The sequence below is a fragment of the Lycorma delicatula genome, chromosome 6, assembly GCF_047948215.1.
Source record: "Lycorma delicatula isolate Av1 chromosome 6, ASM4794821v1, whole genome shotgun sequence".
In the NCBI taxonomy this organism is placed as follows: Eukaryota; Metazoa; Arthropoda; class Insecta; order Hemiptera; family Fulgoridae; genus Lycorma; species Lycorma delicatula.
In genome coordinates, this window is record NC_134460.1 from 23,665,672 (window position 1) to 23,690,645 (window position 24,974).

The window sequence follows — 24,974 nt, forward strand, 5'->3', positions numbered from 1 at the left end:
AAGGATCATGTAACCGATTGTTTAACAGTGTGTCTGGAATTTCTAAAAACTCTTAACAACATATTGTAAAATATTCTTCATTGCAATCTGCAATCAGGCCTGTATCTCACAGTGAAACTATTCTAATTCCTGAGCCATCTTTGAATGTTGTTCAAAAGTAGTGATTAAGAATCAGGCAGTACTGAAGAAGAAAACAATGATTTTGATTTTGAATTAACTTCCAATAAGCCACATATTATATCACAATAAATGACTTGGTTAGGGATTTAAATTTATCAAAAAATCAAGTTGAACTGTTAGGATCAAGACTGCAAGGTTGAAATTTACTTAAAAAAAAAATACAAAAATTTTGGGCTTTCAAAGCCGACAAAAAGAACTTTCTCATTACTTTACTGATAAAAATAATTTGGTTTATTGCACAAATATTGATGAGCTTATGTTGCACTTAGGACAAGTTCATAAACCTGAGGATTGGCGCCTTTTCATAGATTCATCCAAGTATAGTTTAAAAGTGGTTCTACTACACAACAGTAACAAATATCCTTCGATACCAATCATTTATGGTATTATTTTGAGACATACGATGTGATGTAAAACATTCTTGAAAAAATAGATTATAAACAAAACATGGCTGGAACATAAGTGGTGACTTGAAAGTTAAAGCTATTTTGTTAGGCATGCAGTTAGGCTATACTAAATACATATGTTCTTTGTAAATGGGACAGCCGAGGTAGGGATAAATATTATGTTACCAAAGAGTGGAAGAAACGAGACAATTTAACTCCAAATGCGAAAAATATTATTCATGAGCCCTTAGTTGAACCCAAAAAAATATTTTAACCCCTCTCCATATAATGCTAGAACTAATGAAAAATATTGTAAAAATAAAGAAGAATGATAGACCCGGATTTTTGTACATCAGGCAGAAATATCCGAATGTAAGTGAAGGAAAAATTAAAAAAGGAATATTTGTTGGTTCTCAAATAAGAGTTGGTCAAAGATGACGTATTTAACTCAATGTTAAATAATGTAGAAAGTACAACTTGGGCTTCATTTAAAGATCTTTGCAAAACTTTCTCAGCAAACAAAGATCCGACAATTACCATGACATTGTTAATATGTCTTTGAAAATACATTTCCTCCACTCACATCTGGATTTATTCCTGAACAACCTCTGAGAAGTGATGAACCTGGAGAATGTTTCCACCAAGACATTTTGGTGATGGAAAGCCGCTATAAAGGGAAATGGTATACTAACATGCTAACTGATTACTGTTGGACATTAATTTGGGATGTGCCTGAGGCTATTCATAAAAGAAAAGCATCACTGAAATCATTCTAACACAGATATGGCCACACAAAATTATAAACTTTACAGATTTTAAATATATTTTCCCTTAATTTTTTTTAAAGCATAATTTATTTAAAACTAAGGGTGATAGAAAATTTGTATTTACAGATATGTAATGTATGCAAAAAAGCAATTCAAGAAATGGTATCACACTTAGAGACACATTAAAAAAAATTTTTTTTGTTTATTAGAGTAATGATAAAGATATTTGACATAGTGCTTCAAAAATTTTGTTAAATTATTATTGTGCTTAAAAAAATACAAAACCTTCAAAGAAAGTCTTTCAAACCAATATACGTAACTTTATTTCATCTTTTAGAACCTACGTTAGATATTTTCAGTAACCATGATTGTGCCAAGACATAATGCAGCAGCCAACCAAAAACCATCTTTTTAAAGAGTATTTAATTACAAAAATATTTAGACCTCCAGGTCTCATGATTTCATTTTACTGTTGACGTGAGGGCAAAGATAAAAAAAGAAACTAATGAAATTGCCAGAGTGATATTATGAAATAATCCAAAGACAGAAAGTTTATCTTGAATAGGTGGTGAAATTATTACAGAACTCTGTTATGAAATTAAATAAAACCTAATAGTAAATTTAATATATTTTTATAATTAATCTTTACTTTACACTATTGGAACTGTGTGACTTGAATAATCATTATATTAAAACTACGTATATTTAGGCAATCTTAAATATCAAAATTGGCTGATATTACGTATTCTGAAAACGTGCAATTACAGTTTCCAAACTACTGTTCCAAAAGAGATTGTTGGACTAATAGTATAATAGGACTTATTAGGTGTACATACAAACTCTGGCCAGCCAGTCTCCCTAACTGATATCAAGCATTGTGGCAGCAAAATCAATCAGTTCTAAAAGTAACTACTCCTTTACCTGTATTTGAACTCGGGTCCTGTAGAAAGAGAGAGCGAATAATCATCAGAAACATTGCTGTACACTAATTTGATGGTGGGTCTAGGAATTGATATTTATGTTAAATAAAAAAAAACATCTTTTACTTACCAGTAATATTTTTTCCAACACCAATACAGGATCACCCATACATCCAGATTAGATGGGATTGGACATGGTGGATAAATTAAATTGACAAACAAAAAATGTCACATAGTGTGTTCGTAAGAAGTGTGAAGTGTAAAATAAAAAACTTATTTGAAATTGTTTTCAATGTTCATATTAATAATAAATTCAAACTTTACTTATAAAATCAACTCTTAAAAGAACTCTCAAAAAAAACCAAAAAAAAACATGTTATATGTCTAAAATAGTTACACCAACCATATTTCTAAGAACAAGGCATAGACAATTATATGCACTAATAAATCTACAACAGATTATCTTACATACAAATGCAAAACTATGTCAATTTCTTTGTTTGTATCAGAATCATGCGAGAACCAACCAACCAATCCTATTCAAATTAGCAGAAAACATTCAACTTGTTCCAGGGAAGGTTTTAAGCCATAAATCGAAGCTCTAGCTCCCTTGGAAATGAAGTTGTGAATTAAAAAATTAAAGAAAAAAAAGTATAATTCATTATTACATTTCTGTAATCCTGGCGACTGAAGTAGGTTGGGAAGTTTTCCTTGTCAAAAGTTTCTAGTTACCAAAGTTATTACTATTCTGTTTTTTATAATTTAGTTCCTTTTACATGTTTCTATAAAGCAAGAATACCAAATTGTTATTTATCAGTATTACTCTCACAACCTGAGGTTAGCAAACAATTCGGGAGTCTAAGGGGCTCCACCCCCAGGCCAGACAGTCAGGCAAGCGAACTGTATCCCGATCGGCTAGTGGTTGTATATAAATAAAAGAAAATTAATAAAAGTATAATAAAAAGTATTTCTTTTACATTTAAGTAAATACTAAAAATCTACATTTTTTGATTTAAAAAATAATAAATCATTCCAATGTTCTATTATTTATAACCATATGATGTTTTTAGACATAACTAATTGTTAAAATTTGAAACAAAAATGTATATGTAACAGTAAAATGTGTATGAAATATATAAGTAACACAAAATAAGGGTGATAATTTACACTTAAAACATATTCTACCCAAACCAAACCCTGGTATATGGGGGGAAAAAATTAATTAATATCTAATAACTAAACAATTATAAAAATGAAAGTATGTTAATTTTTCTTAGTGGGAAACAACCAAAGGGTTATTATGCCCAAGAAACTAAACTAAACAATAAAACCTAATAGTGTATTACAAAAAATTAGAAGAAAAAAAATTTTGAAGCAAAAGCAGAGCCCTGTAGCTAAATGGGAATGACGAGCTGACTGTGATGGGATAAGCAAATAACCAAATAGCACATGGGAGGCACGACAGGAATACTAGAAATGCATAAAAATTAATTAACTTAATGCACAAAATATTTAAATGTTAATGAGGAATTGTTACTTCATAAAATTACACCCATTATAGGAGATGGTGCGGGTCTTTTTCAAAATTTTGCTTATCGCATGTACTACACACAGCTATTGGAGGTCTTAGGGCAGGAAATAATTGGGGATCACAAATATTTGAGCTGAGATGAATACAGTACAGTCTAGGTAGTCCAGCACTAAAAATATCATGCCACATACATGTTAGATGAAAAACATTTTTTTTGAAAAATTCTTCATTTTGATAAAATTGTGACAGGTTAAAAGTATGTATAAATGTGTACTGTAAAATGTATCTAAAAATACAAACAGTACATAATGTAAAAATAGTCCTATGTTTATGCCTATTTAAATGTAACTCTTGCATGTAACTGGGAAAAAATTACTGAGTGATTCTTCAGCTGTAGCTCCTTTCATGGAGAAGTTAAAGGATAGAATAAAATTGATGAACCTTGTCCCCGAACAAATTTACAATGCCAATGAAAGTGAAGTTGTTACTGAATAAAATTTCCATTCATGAAGGAGAAAAGTGTGCTCCTGGTCGTAAAGTTGAAAAACAACGTAAAACATTCACGCCATACTCAAATTCATCAGGTACAAACAAACTTGTTAGTTGGTTATTAGTAAATCAAAAAAACCTCATGTGTTTAAGAATGCAACAATGAATAAACTTACAGTTAAATACACAAACCAAACCCGAGGGTGGATGATGTTTGACGTGTTACAAGACTGGTACCAAGATCATTTCATTCCTTCTGTAAAAACATATTTAAAGAGAACTAAATTTTCCTCAGAAACCTCTCTTGTGTACAGATAATGCTCCTGGCCATCTCAGTGAAGTCCACAACTTGAAAGTTAAAACCAAGGATGGGAGTTCAATGAGATTATGCACTTGCCAACTAATACGACAGCACTTATTCAGCCAATGGACCAAAATGTGGTAAAAATGTTAAAGTCACATTATAAAAAACGTTACTGATGAATTTAGGAAGTCAAGAGTCTAATATTTATGCGAGCTAGTCAAACTACAATATGAATGATGCTATTTTTAACTTGGCATGTGCTTGGAGAAAAGTACCTGTGAGTTCTTTAAGTCATGGAAATCATTGTGGCAATCACATCCACTTTTAACTGAAGATGAAAATGATACTAGTAAAACTGACAATTTTAAGGAAGTTATGGAAATTTTATTAACAATTCTGTTGGATGCATGCACTAATAAGACTATGGAAAAAACACAGTTAAGATGAAGTATGGTGTTGGCTTTAAGATGATGAAGATCTGAAACTCTCTGACGGTGATATAATCGCCAAAATTTTACAAAATGATAAATCTGAAGAAGAAACAACTGTATAGCTGGAGTCAAACCATAGATATCTTGGCTAATGATCGTAAGGAACGCTACATCTCCAAGGTAAATAACCTATCGACATCAGAACAAAAACAAATGCAGGAGATTGAAGAACGGGGCCTTGGGTCTTGGCAAGTCAGGTGAGACGAATCCCCCACAGGTCTCTACACGTATGGTATATTTTCTATAGTGTCTGATTTAGGTGCAATTAGATGGGATTTTCCCAAATGGTATATCACAGTTTCTCTCCCAGTATGGTGCCTCTTGGGCGAGTTTGATGGATTTGAGTCAATGCCAGGATTATGGGGCTAATGATGCAGTGGACCACGTCCTCTATGTCTGTTTCTGACATAAGGTTGAACGTTCATCACGAGCTGTTAGGGAACTTGAGAGAATACATTCCTTTCTGGATCTCTGTATTAACTGGATGATCCATGAGGAGTAGTCTGTAGTGACTGGTTTTCTTCGCACCCTTGCGATGTGTAGGTCTGCAGAGGAAGTTTAATCGGGGTATTTGATCATGGTAGGATCCCGGGTGGCTAGGGTTCCGGCCTATTGGATTGGTTGGGGGGAGGCGCATTGGCATCATGTCATGATCATACTGGTATCGTTTGTGATTAGACTTGGGGATCCCGCTGCCGGGCGTGGCTTCGTCCCGCCGGTGGCGGTCCCTGATTGTGACTTGGCAATGCCACGTGAGACTCCATGATGGGATCAGGTAGGAGTGCGGGGTTTGTCCCGGCTCCTGCGCGTACCGGAATGAGGTTACGTTCCTCCTTGTTGGGTGACCGAATTTGATCAACCTATTGGGTGTAGGTCTGAATTTCTATGTTGCGTAAAACATAATTTTGATTGGCATGATTGTAGCATTGATTTGACTTACAACTCGTTCGTTTTCTAAGGCATTCGTAGTCACGAACGGTTGTCAAATTTAGACTAGGCGCGGGATCCGCGGTATCGGTTAGTTAGTCTGAGGGAATCATGTTAGGTTGGATGTGAAGATGTCCGTTTGATGCCTACGTGAAGGCAAAATCTGAACTGTATTTAACTGATGCAAATATCTGCCGAGGCATTTACATCTCACAGTCATCAGCCAGGCCTCCCGACCGAGGCCTGGCTAATGACTGTGAGATGTAATCAGTTAGAGGGTCTAAAGACGCCCTCCGGTAAAACCCCTCAACGAAACGGAGTGGGTGGTGTGGCGACAGGTAACGTCACAAAGTGGGTGTCTTGCCCTATCGGGTTGGGATGTGGAGCCAACTTTGCCAACAATTACTGTACGATGGGAAGAAGGTTTGTCAGCGTCCAGAATCTGCATTAAATGGGCTGAAGAAAGAAACACTGACGCAGGCGAATATCTTTTATTAAACAAATTACGTGAAAAGGGTTTTCAAGAATCATTCATGACAAAAAACAACAGATTTTTTCAAGACCGCGTAACCGAAAATTATGTTAATTATTATGTTTGTCGAACGAAATTTATTCATTATGTTAAATTAATTGTAAGATTGTACTGAATAATTTTTTATTGTAAGAGTGTAGGCTATTCAATGTTATTGTTTTGTTCGTTTGATAAGTGTTGTGTTCATCGACCAAATATCGTGCAATAGTAGTTGCAATAACTCGCAAATATCGTATTTTTTTAAAATTTGTAACAAAGGTTATTATGTTTCATAAATTTTTTTTTAAAGATTCTGTCAATACTAACAGAATACGATTTTTTTTTTTTTTTGGTGTAATTATTACAATAATTAGCATACATATTATTTTTTAAAGAGTCCAGTTCTGTAATTTAAAATTCTAATGTATTTTTTTTTCTTTTGCTAATACTGTACTATACTAAATAGGTTTTTTTTTAATATTACTCTAAGATATAGTTAATACAATAATGATTATTTTAATAAAAAACAGTTATTTAGTTATAATTCAAATGTATTTTCATTATTTTTTATTAGTACTGAACTACACAGTAGTATATGTATTTTCAAATACAATAGTAAAATAGTAATCAGTCATTTTCGTTAATTTGGCACCTCCTAGGTCCCGACCACCACACATCTGAATTAACATCTGAATTAACCACACATCTCAGGTATGGTCGAACTGAGAATGTACAAGACTACACTTCATTCACAATCAATACATATCATCCTCATTCATCCTCTGAAGTATTATCTAAACGGTAGTTACCGGAGGCTAAACAGGAAAAAGAAAGAAAAGGTCCCGACCACCGCCGGATTACTAAGACTCCATTCTATTTCGTTGGTAAGTCCAAAGGTTCGACTTATGGTGGATTGTGTAAGTTGGTAGATTATTTTCATTTGTTTTCAAGGTTTACCGAAATAGTGAACTTTATACTAGTTTCGGTAACGACATTCACTCTGTACTAAGGATGCGCTTTGCTGGTGATTTATCCACTGATCATTTTGAGGCATACGAATCCTTACCGTTATTTGGTTTGCTTGCACCCCATTCGGTCGCCCTAAAGTACAAGACCGAATGTCGGTGCCACGAACGGCTACTGAGCCTCGAAACAGTTTAGCGACCAGTGTCCTAACTAGCTCCTAGAGCTAACCTAAAAGCGTGAGCGAAATAAGCGTGGTACCATACACCACTCACTTGCGTGTCCCACCGCCCACTTTGTCATATATCACTAAAACGGGTAGGCACACCCCGTCAACTACTAAAACATATATTACCATCAATAATTAAATATAACTCGACAAAGACAGCAATTCGCTGACACGCCTAGGCCGCTGAATGTCAGCAAGTACTTGTCCACAATTAAAACGCTTGGACCTTAATCTCTCGGTTAGCTTCCCACAGCAGTTGAGGTAGGAGACTTTTCCCTTGTAAACTACTGATGTCGGTTGAACAAAGCAACCGCATCAAGGAACTCCCTCACGGTCCGACAGTGCGGCTCTCGCCACATTGACTCGCCGCTTGTGAGTGGCCAATTTTCCCAACTAAGTTCCACGGAAGCCTGAATTCTGGCCCCCCACCCAAGATCTGGGCAGTCGAACATCATGTGTTCGTTCGACTGGACCTCTCCGCAACAGCTCATCAGCTGCCAGGCGGAACCGAAACAAATATTGGTTTAAATTTACATGGTTGGAGAGCACTCGGGCTCCCGTTGCCCTTAAAAACGAAGAAGCATACCATCCCCCAAATCCTGTATAAACTCATACAAGGATCTTCCCTTAGTCGTGGTGTGCCACTCTTGTTGCCATGCTTCCAATGGCAAGGCTGTAATGCCTCCTTCGCAGGCGGGAGATGGGTAACTGTTCGACATTTGGAAACGGTGCATTGAGATCACTGCTCCGCTCCGGTACAGGCCCGGCTCGAAACCACATCCCAAATACCTCTTCGCAATTTCTACATGGCCGCCCGAACTTTCATCATTAAATCGATTGGGAGATCCTTTCCCAATACAGTGGGAGCCTCGTAGGGGGTTGTTTTAAAAACACCAGTGCATACAATTAAGGATCTGCGCTGGGCACTCCTTAAATTTTGAACAAGTGCTCGGTTTTTTTCAACCTTTGCGGCCAAACGGACGCCGCGTAAGAGGTTATACTCTCAAAGACAACTTGGTACATATGTACAAATGAAGGCCCGACAGCCCGTAATCCTTTCGAGCAATCCTCCTAAGCTTGTGCACCACAGAGACAGCGTCCGCCCTACTTGCCTAAAGTGGTTGCTAAACAGAAACTTCTCATCAAACAAAACACCTAGGTACTTATGAACTCTAGCTCGGATGATTACACAGCCTTACTGTGTTACGACAGTACGATAATTTGACTGCACTCTTGAGAAGCAAGAAAGAAAGGCCTTTCTTTCTTAAGGAATTATGATTTATTTTCAGTGTTAAAGTTTTTAAAGTTAATTTTTTAATTGAAGTTATATTTTTTAGAACTAAAAAATGTTGTGCCAGCATTTGGGGTTATACATCAGGTTCAAGTTAATTTTTTTTAGAATTTAGTTTTAGTTCAGTTTTATTTAGTTTTACTTTGTCTTGGGCACAGAAATCTTTCAATTTTGAATGTCCATCCAGGCCTCTGCGGTTGAGAAAGCCGCTTGCGCTCGGTATTCCAGCTGCGGTCGTGAGTTACCACGAACTATCAGGAGACCGTCATCGGCGACCCTTACCGTTAACTGACCACATTTGACAGCGTCATCTGTTACCATGGCAGCATCTAAAAAACGACGAGCGAAATACACAGATGCTACGCGAAAACAGCATCTTCTTCATTTTAACACCACAAAAAACTGTCAATGCAGTTTATAAGGAAATCCTGAAATAAAAATATCTCGAAAAGCATCTTTCAGGGCCCTCACCAGGACCAATTTATAATGTTTTTAAGTACTGGGCACAATTCGTTATTTATCGTTTATTCCTTCTACATTTTTAATTTTTTCAACCTTTTATTTGCCGCTTTATCAGGATTTAATGAAAATCTGAAAGCAATATTCTTGATTACATAATTTTTATTTATAAATAAATAAGTTTGTTATTATAAAAATACTGGTAGTGAAGATGTGAAGGGGGAACGCTAGTGTCAGGGTCATTCAATAATTAAACAGACAAATAGCTGTAAAGCAAATATAGTTTATTAAATAAATACTACTTTTTTGTCTACTTTTCTATGTAATCCCCACCAACTTCTTTGCACTTGTTCCATACTCTTATCCCTTTAGCGAAGAATTCTTTACCTTGATCTCGAAGCTTGTTTTGTATTTTTTCGTTACCTCTTCGTTGTTGTTGAACTTGATGCCATGCAAAGCTTCTTTCATCGGACCAAACAGAAAAAATCCGAAAGGGCAAGGTCAGGGCTGTAAGGAGGATAGGGTAGAAGCTCTTTCAACCCCCGTTGTCCCTTATGAGGTCGAGCGTTTTCTTGAAGAAACACGCCTTTCCTCTTCCATTCCGGCCTTCAACGCGGGCTTGACTTTGTTCTCAATCATGGCTGAGTAGGATAGGCCGTTGATAGTGCGTTGCTCCTCCAAATAATTACAGAAAATTGGACCACTGGCACTCCAAAAGATGGTTAACATGACCTTACCAGCCCTGCCAAGTCTGCGCCGCCTGTACCTTGGTGAAAGGCAGCGATGCTGGACACCGGGTCGGGGGTAGGCCGTGCAGGGCGTATGATATTGCACGGACGAGAGCTGTGAAAAAAACAGCTTATGGCGACGCCTGAATTGGGGGAAGCCTTTGAGGACGGACTCCACCTTGTTGAACGCTTGCGCCTGGAGCAGTTAAATCTGCATCATTCCCGGGCGGTCACCAGTGAAGCCATGAGGCTCCTTGAGGAGTACAACCTCGAGGTCGTCTTGGTCCAGGAGCCGTACCCGGACGCGGATAGGGTGGTCGGCTACCGCGGTTATGTTATTCATAACATAACCGTGATCCGTGATGTTATGTTATCACCGTGTTAGGTGATGTTATTCATTCTCGTGGGGGACGGCCGCTCTTTGCGATTGTGGTTGGCTCAAATTCGTTGGGTGTCTTCTGGATGTCCCATTGGTCCGATGAACAATTCACTGTCGTGCGAATCACAAGGGGTACGCTCGATGTCGTACTAGTGTCAGGAAACTTCCAGCTTGGATGGAGTATCGATGACTTGCTGACGAAGTTGGGTAGGATTCTTGACGGGCTCCCGGGCACCAGAGTGCTGGTTGCTCTGGACTGCCAAGTCTCCCGTCTGGGGTTCACCACTCACTTACCCCAGAGGCGCTGGTCTCGAACAGTTCGTTGAAGCCAGGAACCTCTACTTGATTAATGATGCAGAACAACCGTCACCTTCCTCTTCCAAACTGGGAGAAAGTTACATCGACGTCACTTTGGGGATGGGCGACTTACTGCGAAGTACAAGTAGTTAGACTTCTGGCCCGAGGCCGGTGTGAGCGATCATAGGCTTATAACCTATGAGATCGTTTACGGAGGCGGTCTAAGAGCTCCACATTCGGTTCGCTATAACCTAAGGAGCCTGGATCAGCACAGGCTGCAGCGCGAGTGCGCAGCTGCCTTGCAGGGGTTGGAATGGCGCATGGAATACAGGGATGAGGTGGAATTAATGGCTGAGCAATTCGACTGGCTGCGATAGGGTCCTACGGCGGCCTCGACCAACGGACAGACCCTTAAGCGATGACCAGTCCGCTGATCAAAGAGTGCCTGAAGCCGTCATGACTGCTGCTTCCGGGGAGCCGTCTGTTACACGCAGGCGGAAACCCGCGAAGAAGTGGTGGTCCTTTGATCTTAGTGTGCTGCGCGCAAGAGTCAGGTCCGCTAAAAATAGATACCAGTGTCGCCCCCTAACGGAGATTATCGTCGACGACGTGCGCGCTGAGCGTCTCCGGATCTACTGGCGCGCCCGTAACGAGTATGTTCATGCTATCAAGGAAGCCAAACTCAAGTTTTGGCAAGACTTCATTCGCGAGACTTGTGTCTCGCGACAGGCAAGTGAGGATGCCGAACTTCAACGAAACAGGCTGATTGTAGTCACGCGCCACACTACTCTTGGCGCTTTATTTGAACGCGCGAGGATGCATGAACATATCAAGCAATCGGATTTATTATTAAATAATATTAAGGGATAATATTAATAAAAAAAAGAATGAAAAAAAAAAATTGAAAATGAGTAAAAAATGAACGAAACATTAAAAAAAAAATTTTAATTATTAAAAATATAACAAACTTATCTGTAGTTTGAAAAACAAATTTTTTTACTCATTTTCAATTTTTTTTTCATTTTTTTTTTTATTAATATTATCCCTTAATATTATTTAATAATAAATCCGATTGCTTGATATGTTCATGCATCCTCGCGCGTTCAAATAAAGCGCCAAGAGTAGTGTGGCGCGTGACTACAATCGGCCTGTTTCGTTGAAGTTCGACATCCTCACTTGCCTGTCGCGAGACACAAGTATGTGCGAGTTGCAGCGCAACCCCAGGCAGCTCACAAAGTCATGATACCAGCCAAAGCTATTGCACGTGCTGTCCAGTGTTCGATGCGGGTTTGGTGGTCGAGATCACACTTTAACATCAGTGGCGACTTAACAGACGTTCCTGGATACTCTGTTTCCAGATGCTCCGGAGGGTGAAGCAGAAGTCGGCGTCAAAGCGGGTAAGACACCATTCTGTGGCGAGCGGGCTGTGAATCCCGTAGATATAGACCGTGTGGTTTCTCAAATGGCACTGAGAAAGGCAGCGTAGATTGACTTACTTGACTCGGATATTTTCTATCATCTGCTGCCTGTCATAAGAGAGGCGCTTGGCAGGCTGTTCTCGGTGTGCCTAAGCTGGGGCTGCTTTCCGGCTTGCTGGAAGGTGACTTTGGTGAGGGTGCTCTTAAAATCTTTGCCCAGCAAACACTATTTAAAGATAAATTTATGAAAATTTGTATATATGTTCTTACGGTGTAAGTGAAGTCTAAGAAAGGATTTTTCGAAATAAGAAGTTTAAAAGATTAAAATGGAGTAACAATAAATTTATTATTTTAGAATTCTCAATAAATATCAAAGTACTTTTTCGGAATCCGACAGCCAATTTTTTTTAACTAAATACTTGAAAATATAATTATATACTTGTAAAAGCACAAATTATAAATACAGTCTATATAAACATAACCTTTTTTTTCTTTTTCCTGTTTAGCTTCCGGTAACTACCGTTTAGATAATTCTTCAGAGGATGAATGAGGATGATATGTATGAGTGTAAATGAAGTGTAGTCTTGTACATTCTCAGTTCGACTATATCAAACATAACCTACGCTCGCTAATCTTGACTACCGAGCACAGGTTAAGTTTGGTTAGATTATATTTATAATTATAAGCAATAATGCTTATATTGGACCTATATTTTACAAGTGTTTAGTTATAAAAAATTGGCTCTCGGATTCCGAAAAAGTACCAATATCAACTTGATCTTTGGTGTTTGTAATCTTCATGTGAATATCTAAAAACAAGTTTCTGAATTTTTTGAAATTCGGCATTGAAAGTTGTGAAGATAAAAAAATTCTGAAAAATGAGTTTCTCCATTTCGGACTATACTAAACGAGATATTCATTTGATTTGGGGTTGCAAATACTCTTCAGATAAATATCTGTAAGTCATTTTTGGATTTTTTTTAAATTTGAATATTTTAAGGGGATAAAAATACACAAATTGTTTTTTTACACATTTTGCGCTGTTTTACGCTACCACTAGTAAATCAATCTTTATGAGATTTGGTAACATTGCGATGCTAATTTAGATTTATAATTCTGATTATGTATTTCGGGAGCAAAGCAGCGATAGGAAATCTAAAAACCAATTAATGGGTCCTGTATTTACCCAACTGTTACTATGAAGAAATTACAATACACTGACAATCAAATTGAACAGGCTTTATCTAATTTTGATTATAATTATTATCCTTACAAGCATGAATTTAATGAATACAGAAAATATGTTGTACAAGGGGCAGAACCTCCTGATTAACGGGAAGGGCGAACGAAGCGAGTACTGACCGCCTAACATCCCCTAATCACTATGGGAAACGCAAGTAATCATATAGCACGGGGGTAGCCGTGACGGGGGTGCTAGTGTATACATATACAGTAGTGTGCAAATTAATCCGAACACAATTGTTATTTTATAAAAAGTAACTTTTATTTAGAAAAAAATCATACCTGTACATTTTATGAATATCTAGTAATTAATATCAAAATTATTCTTAATCATTTCACGTACATCATTTGGCATCGAATCAAATTAACGTTCTTTTTTTTTTTCATCATCATATAACACATCGATATTATTACTTTAATGAGGTCAATTTTTGAGTTAAAGTTCATTTATGAGAGTTGTTTTATGACTATTGCACAAAGATTTTCAAGCGGATTTAAGTCAGTGTTTCGTTCCTCGAAAGAATTTTCCAATTTTTGGTATAATGGGCATGGCACGATATCTTGTTGAAGCACTCTGTTGCCTTGTGGGAATTTGTTTTGAACTTGTGTCACAACCTTCTCCTTTGGAATCTTGCTTGATATATCCATCACTTTTCAACATGCTATCTACCGGAAGTAATAAATAAAGAGCCTTCAAATGTGCAACAACCCCAAAACATTTTTTTTCTGGGGATGTTTTAACTGATTGTTGGATGAATATGAGCTGGTGATGTATTTTCATCATCAGATGAACATAAAAAAGCGATTCATTGGAAATCGTAACTTTTTTCAGTCTTCTTTAGTGGAGTTAGCATGTGCTTTGGCCCACAAGGGCAGTTTTTTCCACATTGCTAGTGTTACAGTCTCCTTTTTGACTGGCTGATGGAGCTTTCCGTCCAGTTGCAAGACGTCGATGACTAACAGTTGTCACATGTAAATTTGTTCTACTGGCTGTTTATTCTCGATTTTTTAAGTCCACAGGAGATAATTTTGGATCAAACTTTTCACTAATAACTGATCCTGCGAGTACTTTTTCTTTTACGGACACATTGGCCTTTCCTGTGAGGTGAAAGGAACCAGTTTCTTTAATTTTTAAAAAAATAGCATTCGTCGTTGCTAGTTAAACACCACATACAAGCTATTTGTTGTTATGTCACACTGTTATGTGTCAGAAAGAGAAACAATTTCCTAATACTTTTTTGAAGTTAAGTCCATTATTATATATTCACAGAACAGAAAATACAAAAATATGATTTTATAATAAAAACTAAAATAAACTTTTACAAAACACTTTTTATAACATGAAAATAGGTAAATAACCAAAAAATAATAACTTCACATTACACAGACATATGTGTAGTCAAGCATTGTAGCCACAACATAGAAATAAACAACAAATCCCCTGTATACGGGTAAATTTATATGCTACTATATATATTTATACATACAGATTGAAAGTAATTGAGAAAAAAGGAGAAGGACTCCAACTAAAAATGATAAGCAACACCAAATAAATAAAAATTTGTTTATAAGTCCAAATAGATACAATTTTAAATTCTTGTTAATATCAGCCATCAATTAAAATATCGCTCATTTTACGTGCCAGTTTTAGCACACAAAATTAAACCTGAGAAAATGTGTGGTATCATGACAGTTATATCCAAAGGAAAAGAACATCACCAGATGAAATGACACATCCATGCATTACTCTGCTAAGCAAGTTCTTCACTGTATGTCACATTGATCTCCAAGCAATAAAGTAGTTTCACTACATTACAGTAACCATGTAATAAGGATGGGATGAACATTTCTAAAGGAGTAAAACTAAACAATTATTTTTTGAAAATGTAAATGATAAATCGCTAATAATGAATATAAGAATTTAACACATACGTCATAATTTTCTAATAACTATTATAAACAGTTAATGAGCACATTTTAAGGTGCAGGTGTATGTGAAACCAAACAACAAAACACTAAAAAGCAGGATATAACTTAGCTGTATTATGGGAAATTCTATAAACTAAAACTAATTTCTGATAGAAATAAAGAGAATTCAAAACTGAGGAAAAGTACTTTCTAATACTTTTAGAGGCTTCAGAAATTTCTCTACCTCAATATTTTATTTTGTTTATTTCTTGGTTACACAAAATAAATTAACACTAGAAAAATAATTTTAAAAAAAATCAATAAAATGTTACTATTGAATGTTTGTTACATCATGAATATCACTCATTTTTACATTACGTTGTAAATTATGAACTGCAAAACATAAAATTTCTAATGCCCTGTTAGAAAATAAAAAAATTGAGAATTTAATTCCCAAAACTGATTAATTCTGCAAATTGTATTTAAATAGTTGTTGTTATTAATTACTGTTATTTTCATTATTATTATTACTGTACACTGCTAAACGTTGTTCATGAACACTCCAATAAAAAAAAAAAATTCCGGCTACATTCATTTAACAAAACTTTTTGCCGTTTGTTATCAACAAATATACCACCCATTCTGATTTTAGAAAAAATTTCAAAAAAGCCTTTTTGAGTAAAATAAGAACACGACCCTAAATGTCTGCTGAATGCAAACTTCCTTACCAGTTGCATTAGCTCATTCACTACCTCAGATTCCTGTATGGCTAGAAACTCACCATAAACCAATATAAATAATGTAAGTTGCAACAACATGTTGATGGGTTAATGATATGTTTTTAACTGATGTTATGTCAAATTGTTTAAAATTTTTATTGAAAAATGAAAAAGGTCCTGTTCAAGAAGAGTAAATATCATGAATAAAATATTAAAAAGATTCTGTATTCACTGTAACAAGAATTATGATAATATTTTTCTACGAAACATAATTTTCTTTATCATGAATCTGTTAACTTTTCATATCAGATGTCTTATCTCATCTTATTCAATAATTTAATAATTAAAGTTATATGAAAATTAAAATGCTATACATATGCATAGATGTTAGTTTTATGTAGCTGAAGTCTAATTTGGTAACTGCATTTTTGTTACCATTTTAATTCATTATCTAAGAAGCTACGTGGTGTGGTTAGTGTTACTTAAGCACATGATCCATCATAAATTTTCATCAAGCTCAAGTGAGTGAAACATTAAGTCACAGTCTTTATTCTAAGGGGGAACTTTATCCTTCTCTAACTCCATTATTTCTTAGAATCCTGATGAACCACTTCCGAACTATCCCGATCCCGACCTCCCTACCGCCCTTCCTGCATTCCCACAATCTGACCCCGGATTTGGGTGGATACATTTTCCCGACCTCGCGATTTCGGCGAGTGAGTACTCCAGAAACGCGTAATTGGGCGCTGAAGACGCTCCGCAATTTATTTCGCGTTCGGACCCGTGGTTAAACAACGGAGCGCAGAAGATCGCTGCCGTTGACGGAGACTGCGGAATCGGGTAGCTCGAAGCTCCCATCACCTTCCAAGTCGAAGCGAGAGTATGGTAAAGGCAAGAAAAGATCCAGACAGATGTCCTCCGAAGAAGATAAACCTGTAACGGGGACCGTGGATGAGTTACTGGTAAGTTGGGGCTTCTGGTGTTCAATTTGAAGCAAAATTACGCTGCAGGTCTAGGAAAGTATATAACGACCCATGAGAAGGAGTTGTATGGGATTTACAAGAGGCTCAAGGGTCTAATGGAGTTGTCTCCGCCCTTGTCAACGATTACACAAGCAACGCAGATCGAAGGGTTCCGTGAACAAGGGATAAGAGATAAACTCTATATGGATTTGTCGGATGAAGACTTGATCACGTTTTCCGTTAGACGGTGAACGGCAGCAATAATTTCCCGGGTACCTCAAGTCGAGGAGCTTCCAAACGAAGGAGACATAATCAGCTTTCGCGATCTATCTAATTAATCTGGGAGAAGAGATCGCTCTCGTGGTGCCGAAGGGGTTTGGCTGGAGACATAGTTAAGAATGACTCGGTCATCATAGGACGAGAACAATACGGGAGTCATGCAAGCAGATATATACTACGAAACAAACAAAGGGGAAGAAAATGCGACAATGACAATATTAAAAGCTATGAGGAAAGTACTTTAATCCACCAAATCAGCGAACTTCCTGTTGCCGGGTGGCAGACTGGGGAACCAAGTTAAAAAGATATTAAGTGTACTTAACAAAAGATAGAACAGACCGAGTACGAGTCCTATTCAGGAAGACAAGAGATCGGGGATCAAACACTATAAGGGGGCGTTGAAATTAACAGAAGCTCGCATACGGATTGGCTGGGTGCATTGCCGTGTACATTCGCGTGTCTGAGGACAATGTTTTCGTCGTTGGGGTTCAGGCCACGTCTCTGCGACATGCAAAGGAGAAGATAGGACCCAATTATGTTTCAACTGTGGAAGACCGGGCTATAAGAGCGCGCAATGCACCAGCCCGATGACATGTGCGATATGCGGATCGGAGGGCCACTGGACAAGGAGATGTGAGTCCCAGAAATGAAGATCTTGCAGTTAAACATGAACCGCAGCAGAGGGGCACACAACTGCTGGGAGAAAGCGATGCAATAAAGAGTAGATATTATTATGGCAGCGGAGCCTAAATCGTTAATGATTACTCGGCCCGAATGGATCACGGATGAGAACATAGTTCCGGCAATTGGGTCCCTTCGGTGGGAACACCGGTAGGGACATGCGGATCTGACAAGGGTTATGTATGGGCGGATCAGGGCGATACGGTGATCTTTGCTGTATATCGCTCATCGAATGCGCGAGTCGGGAGTTTTGTGACCTTGCTTGATGAACTGAGAAATGAGGTCCGGAAATTCAGAGGTACAAAGATAATATTGGCTGGCGACTTTAATGCAAAGTCGCCAGCGTTTGTGAATACAATGTTAAAGGGCGATTTTATCCCTACTTCTTGGAAGACATCGCGACTGGTCTTAATACAGAAACCTGGGGCGCCGGAGGGCGCAGTCCCATACAGACCGATCTGTTTAGTTAACAATCTCTGCAAGTTATTAGAGGGAATGTTAGAGGCAAGGCTGAGGAAGTACATTGAAGCGAGAGGTGGCCTTAGTCAACGTCAATTTGGTTTCCGGTCGGGGAGATCAGCCACTGATGCGGTAACAGAGGTGATGAAAATAGTCGATAACGCGGCGGAAGGTACTTGGCGTATGCGTCAAATCCCAGTGGTCACAATGGCAGATGTTTACAATGCATTCAATTCTCTCTGTTGGGAGGCTATATTCAAGGCGTTGAAAGAAGTCAATGTGCCCGCATACCTGATAAGACTGATTCAAAGATATCTGCACGAGATAATCTTGGTGTATCGTACCGACAACAATGAGCTTAAGTTTAAAGTTTCTTGTGGGGTGCCCCAAGCTCAGTCTTGGGTTCTATACTATGGAATAGTACGTTTGACGGGATCTTACTCCTACAGTACCCAGAAAGGGTGAACGCAGTGGCGTTTGCCGACGACCTCGCTTTGGTGGTTGCAGCAAAGAAAGATGTTGCGAGCGCGGCTAATGAAACTTTAGACATGGTAAGTAGATGGATGAAAGCCAGAGGCCTTCGATTACCACACGGGAACAGCGGTTATCTTTATGACGGGTAGGAGAATTATAGGACCTATACAGATTGTGACCGATGAAGAGCCGATCCAGGCAGTTAAGACTGCAACCACGACCTCGGGTCGTGGTTGGACCCTTTACGTTTCATGTCCAAGAAGTTCGGGTAAAAGCCGAATAAGTCGTCCAAAGTCTAAACTGATTGCTGAGAACTATGACTAGGCTACGGGCCTCTAAAAGGAGATTGTTTTCCCACATAGTAAATTCCACGGTGTACCGATACGGTACAGAGCTCTGAGGTATGATTGTAACAGACGACAGCTGGAGGAAGTACAAATGAAGATAACTCTTGAGAATTGCGTGTGCCTATATCTCGGTGTCCACGGAGGCTTTATTTGTGGTCATCCGGGTGTTTCCGCTGCAGCAGTTGGCTGATTTCCTGGTGAGGATAGCCGAAGGTACGAGCAAACAGGAGGTATATCGTGTGAACTATTAGAGGAGTGGCAGATAACGTGGACTGTCTCGCGTAAAGGTGAATGGACGAGACGATTAATATGTGAGATTGGGACGTGGATCGGGAGGGAATTCGGTGAGCTAAATTACTGGCTCACTCAGTTCCTGACCGGCCACGGCTCCTTCAGAGCGTACTTGTTTACGAGACACACAGCAGATAGTCCGGAGTGTCTGTAATGCGGTGAAAGAAAAACAGCAGAACATGTCATCTTTTCCTGTAGTAGATGGGAGAAGGAAAGCCGAGAGTGCACAGCAGTAACAGGATAAATTAATCCTGACAATGTGATTAATATAATGCTAATGGGAAGTGACCGATTTGCGGCCGTGACTAATTTTGTCTGCAGAGTGTTACAACAAAAAGAAAATGAGGCAAGGAAAGTTAAACGACAAGTGAGTTGAGTACACAACGGAGCCCCGGCAGCCGAGGCGGGTGTTGCAGGGGTGGTGAAAGACAGCCCCCTCGTGGAGCTGCCGCTCGTCTGTGTTTATATGAATGGGCGGTAGTGATGAAGCGGAAGGACTCCAGTAGCCTCCAAGGTAACAGATTGGTCCAGTGGTTTATTTACCTATCTCTCTTCTTTCTATGAGAAAATTACCAGTAAATTTGAATATGAAAAACAGTGAAATTTCACTTTTGGAAATTTTTTTCAAGAGGCAGGGATGGCATACACAGTTTGAATTACTTTTTTATATGTAGGCATATGTTAGAAGTTTTACCATGAATAATGATATATTTACACCTACATTTTTTTTTAAATTCAAATTTTGGTTTCAAATAACTCTGATGGGGCTGGTGATATAAATCTCAAATTTATATAACTTGCAGTTTTTTTGTAGATGTTTATGGCAAATAAAAATGCTTCTTGTGTATTGTACTAATAAAATAAAAAAGTTATAACCTCTCAAAGATCATGAAAAACCTGTTAAAAATGATACCATTTGACTCACTAAATAAATGCTGGAAGGGGATTTCTTGTCTTCTTTGCACTTAAAATTTTTTATATAATTTTTATGTTTAGCCCCCATATTGTTGAATTTGATGTTCAATACTGTTAAAATAGTTTTTCCAAAATTATTAATGATAGGTCATAATTTAACATTAACTTAACCAATACCAGTAACTTAATAAAATTTTGATTCAGAAATGGTTGTAAAACTTACCCAAACTGAAATTTCAATGAGTAGGCTATATCTTTTTTAAAGAATTCATTTTTATTTTTGTAAACAGTATTAAAGAAAAAATAAATTACAGCAAAATTTTAATTGTTCTTCAATGAACTAGCCTGTTTTTGTAGTAATGAAAGTTTATTATTTGGTGTGGTTAACCAACACCTGTGATATCTCTTCTGATAATTCTCTTGAAATTGTGTGAGAACAAGGTGTCACTAGTTAGACTTTGCAGATCGGTACTTTTGTTTTGTTGAGACTTGAAATGATGTATGTGGTCCAACTGAGTGGAAAAAATGGACCTGCACATCGTCATTTTCAAAGCTAATATCTACCACTTCTATCCACCATTGATCATCATATACACAAGCAATAGTCTTTTTCCTTTAGTGAAAGTGGTACAATATTTGACACAGGATGGTTTTCATAGTTCTTGGAGTCTGAAATAAAGAAACATCTTACAGTCCCTTCTGACACAGGATCATACTCTTGTGGTACCTAGTACCAACAACTCTTTCACAATAGTCAAAACAGTTTTTTATTTTCTGAAGTCTTAGCTAACTAATCTAATTTAATCAAAAAATACTTGATGTTTATCAGCTTGTGATTAAAAAATGAATACATTTCATCAACATTTAGTATCTGACTGTTTAATGACTTTTGCAGGCTTGCCTTTGCCACCTCTTGTTTTGTTGTTCCTCCCACACCATCACAGGCGTTTTTCCCATGGGATGATCCAAAGAAGTGCCATTCGGCTTCAAGGTCAGTCTTTTTTGTGATTGCACAAATTAGCAAAATTCTTTTTTTTATTATTATACTGATTGAAGCACCATCAGCAAAATAGACGAGACAGTTTTGTGTTGTAATATATCATTTTCCTTGAAATAAAACACAAAAGGGTGAACCACGGCTTGGCTGTTGACTCAATGGAAGCTTTGTATCTCATCTTGAACAAGAAATGAAAACTTTTCTGCAAAGTCTGCTATCACCAAATATTCTTCTTCACCTAATTCTGATTTTTTCTTCTTGAAAAACAGTGCTTGAGATTTTAACACAAAATGGTGAGTTTTCAACTTTTCTAATTTTTCCACTAATGATTTGAAAAACTCATCTTTGATCTGAAGAACAGTAATCATCTCTGCCCTATCAGCTGTTACCCACTGTTGGTATATTATTATATCTGGCAACACATTATACTCTTTTGAAAAGTTGAGCATATCAAACACTCCCTGCTTACCTGGACATTTGGTACACACATTTATCATACAGCTGTAGTTATCCTTGTTACAAACAAAGATGTCTACTAAATCCTTATAATCATCATTAAGTTTGGGACCATCAATCATGAGGTTGATATTCTGGTGGTGGGAGCATACACAAACTATACCGGTCCCAGATGCACCAGCCAAGATAAAAAAAAATTCTGCAAACTCTCTCATTTTGGAGAGAGTTTGCAGAATTTTGATCTAATTTTTTCCTCAGGATTTTCACTTTTAAAGAAGACATACAATTCATTTAAGTTTATCAGAACAAGGTGCTTTTGCTTATACACTTTGACACCACCAACAAGAGTGCTAACGCAACAATCCTTTTTACCTGAACACAGCCTAATATTATTGTCATCTTCATAAAATAACACAACCTTTTTAATTGTATTGTTACTAATTCCTGTTTTATGTCTTTTACCTAGCTCCAGTAGAATGCCTTGCTCATTAAGTAATGCTCTAGTAAGTCTAACCAAACATTCTGACACATTGAACTCTGATATTATTTTAGATTAGGTCCAAGATTGGGGAAGTAAACTGATAATTTTAATCTTCTCTTCTTTAGAAGCAAGAACACATTTTTCTTTTAGTTTCAATATAAAATCTGAATTTTCATTTTCAGAAACTTGAATCAAAACAATTCAAGATAATTTTTCAGATACCTTATTTATTTTAAATTTTAATGCTGATGGCGTTTGATCTATGCTTAATTTTTTCAATTTTGATGGAGGTGATACACCCAAAATACAACAAGCAGTATCCAATTCCTCAATATTGTGATCTGGGGCAATGTATTGCTCTTGGTCTTCGCATTCATGTAGTTCTTTGTTCTGCTGAGGAAAAATACTTTTGAAACAGTAAACACAATGAGACTTTCCAGGAACTAAATTTAGATTTGAGAAAATGTAAATTTTCAAATTTACATTTGAAAAGAAGCTCTTCTTTTAAGAGCTTGCTCAACTGTTAATTGTCTGATTTTTTTAAACTGGGTTTTTAGTTTTCAAAGGGTCCACACAACATTACTGTCCATACAGGTGACTGAATTTTGACAAAACTTTTTTTTCATGATGTTTACAAACACTAGTGACATTTGAATTAACATATAAAAAAGGCAGTTGTTGGTTTTCATCATCACTAAATTCACAAATTTTAATGAGTTCTTTTGGCACTGTACCATACACTGTTTAATGACACTCTTCATTCATATAAATTCCTATGGAACATTGTTCTTCCATTGTTTTATATGAAATTAGTTGAAAATAAAGTAAAAATTTAACTAATTTTAAAATTTACAAATATAATACTAAGTAAAACTTATTTATTTAATAAACACTTCCAAACACAGGATGAAATTAAAGATGTGAACAGGTCACTGATTAATGTCATACTGACCAGTCTATAACTGCAAAGCTAAATGATGCAACAAGCATAAATGACTATGTTGCAACATGAATTTCTCTGACGACTGGAAATGACTTCAAGCACCTGTTATAACATGAACAGTGCAGTTGAATGGTTCAAACAAGTCTATCTCAACTACAGTATAAAAATAGTAAAGTGCCAAGAATACAAGAAACTCCCTTCAAGCACTTATTTATTAAGTCAAAATAGTATCATTTTTAACAGATTTTCATGATTTTTGAGAAGTTATAACTTTTTTATTTGCCATAAACAACTACAAAAACACTGTTAAGTTGTGCAAATTTGAGATTTTTATCACCAGTCCCATCAGAGTTATTTGAAGCCAAAATTTGAATTTAAAAAATAATTATTTTTAAAACTTTAGGGGTAAGTATATCATCACCATTAATATTATTTATGGTAGAACTACTAACATATACCTACATTTAAAAAAATAATTCAAACTATGATGCAATCCCTACCTCTTGAAAAAATTACCAAAAGTGAAATTTCACTGTTTTTCATGTTCAACTTTATTGGTAATTTTCTCTTTGAAAGAAGAGAGAGAGATAAATAAACCACCCTATCAATCTTTTACCTTGAGAAAATATGAGTAAATTGCTTTTCGTTTCATCCTTCCAAGACCAATAGTTTTTTAGTTATGATTTTTTTCGGTACTTACGTATTAACGCCACTGCAGCTACAGCTTTATTTAAAAACAAAGTAGTCAATCGGATTCCAGTGGAAAATGAACAGTCTCTTTATTAATTTTAATAAATGGTTATTTATATTTATTTATTTTATAAATATAATTTAACCAAACTTAACCTATGCTCGCTAACCTTAGGACTAATTAACAACATAATTTTTTGAGTATTTATATAATAAATTCAGTAATTATTGCAATTATTTATTATTTAAATAATTAAAACACTTCTGTTAATTAGTCAAGGTTAGCAAGCAAAGCGAGCGTAGGTTAAGTTTGGTTAAATTATATTTATAAAATAAATAAACATTTATTAAAATTAATAAAGAGACTGTTTTGAATGTATGTTAAACTCTATATCGGCCTATTTTCCACCGAAATCCGATAGACTACTTTGTTTTTAAATAAAGCTGTAGCTGCAGTGGCGTTAATACGTAAGTACCTTTTTTCTGTAAACTCTTATAATCACAAAAATAGGTGTGCGCACCACAACAAAAATGGCTGCCACAGGTAACTGCTTAAATAGAAAATAAAAATAGTTTTAAGGTCCTGAGCCATGTAGGAAATAAGTGGGTAAGTTTCAATTTTTTTTGAATTGGTCAAGCTACCACCCTTGGGTCACTTCAAATGGATTGACCTCAATAGAAAGGGGCTGAGGGAAAGACTCAGACTCTTTTGATCTCATTTTTTTACTCATCCCTGAAGTAACTCCTTTATAACATTATTTAGTTAAGTCTTTGATAATAATTAACAAAATAATAAATAAATACAAAAGCAGTGATATTTTATAACTAAATAAACAAATTATGATCCTTCTGAAAAAATTA

The 24,974-nt window shown here is 36.6% G+C and overlaps 1 protein-coding gene across 4 annotated transcripts in view; it reads right to left on the reverse strand.

The window, feature by feature from the left end:
* The window catches only part of Bap55 (Brahma associated protein 55kD), a 71,944-nt gene that overhangs the window by 45,656 nt on the left and 1,314 nt on the right, over window positions 1–24,974 (reverse strand). The window contains exon 2 of one of the 4 annotated variants that reach the window (XM_075369396.1): window positions 4,450–4,529. The exons of the other annotated variants lie outside the window; for them this stretch is intronic. The gene's annotated coding sequence lies outside the window, so the exon portion shown is untranslated. The remainder of the gene's footprint in view (window positions 1–4,449; window positions 4,530–24,974) is intronic. 4 annotated transcript variants of the gene reach the window in all.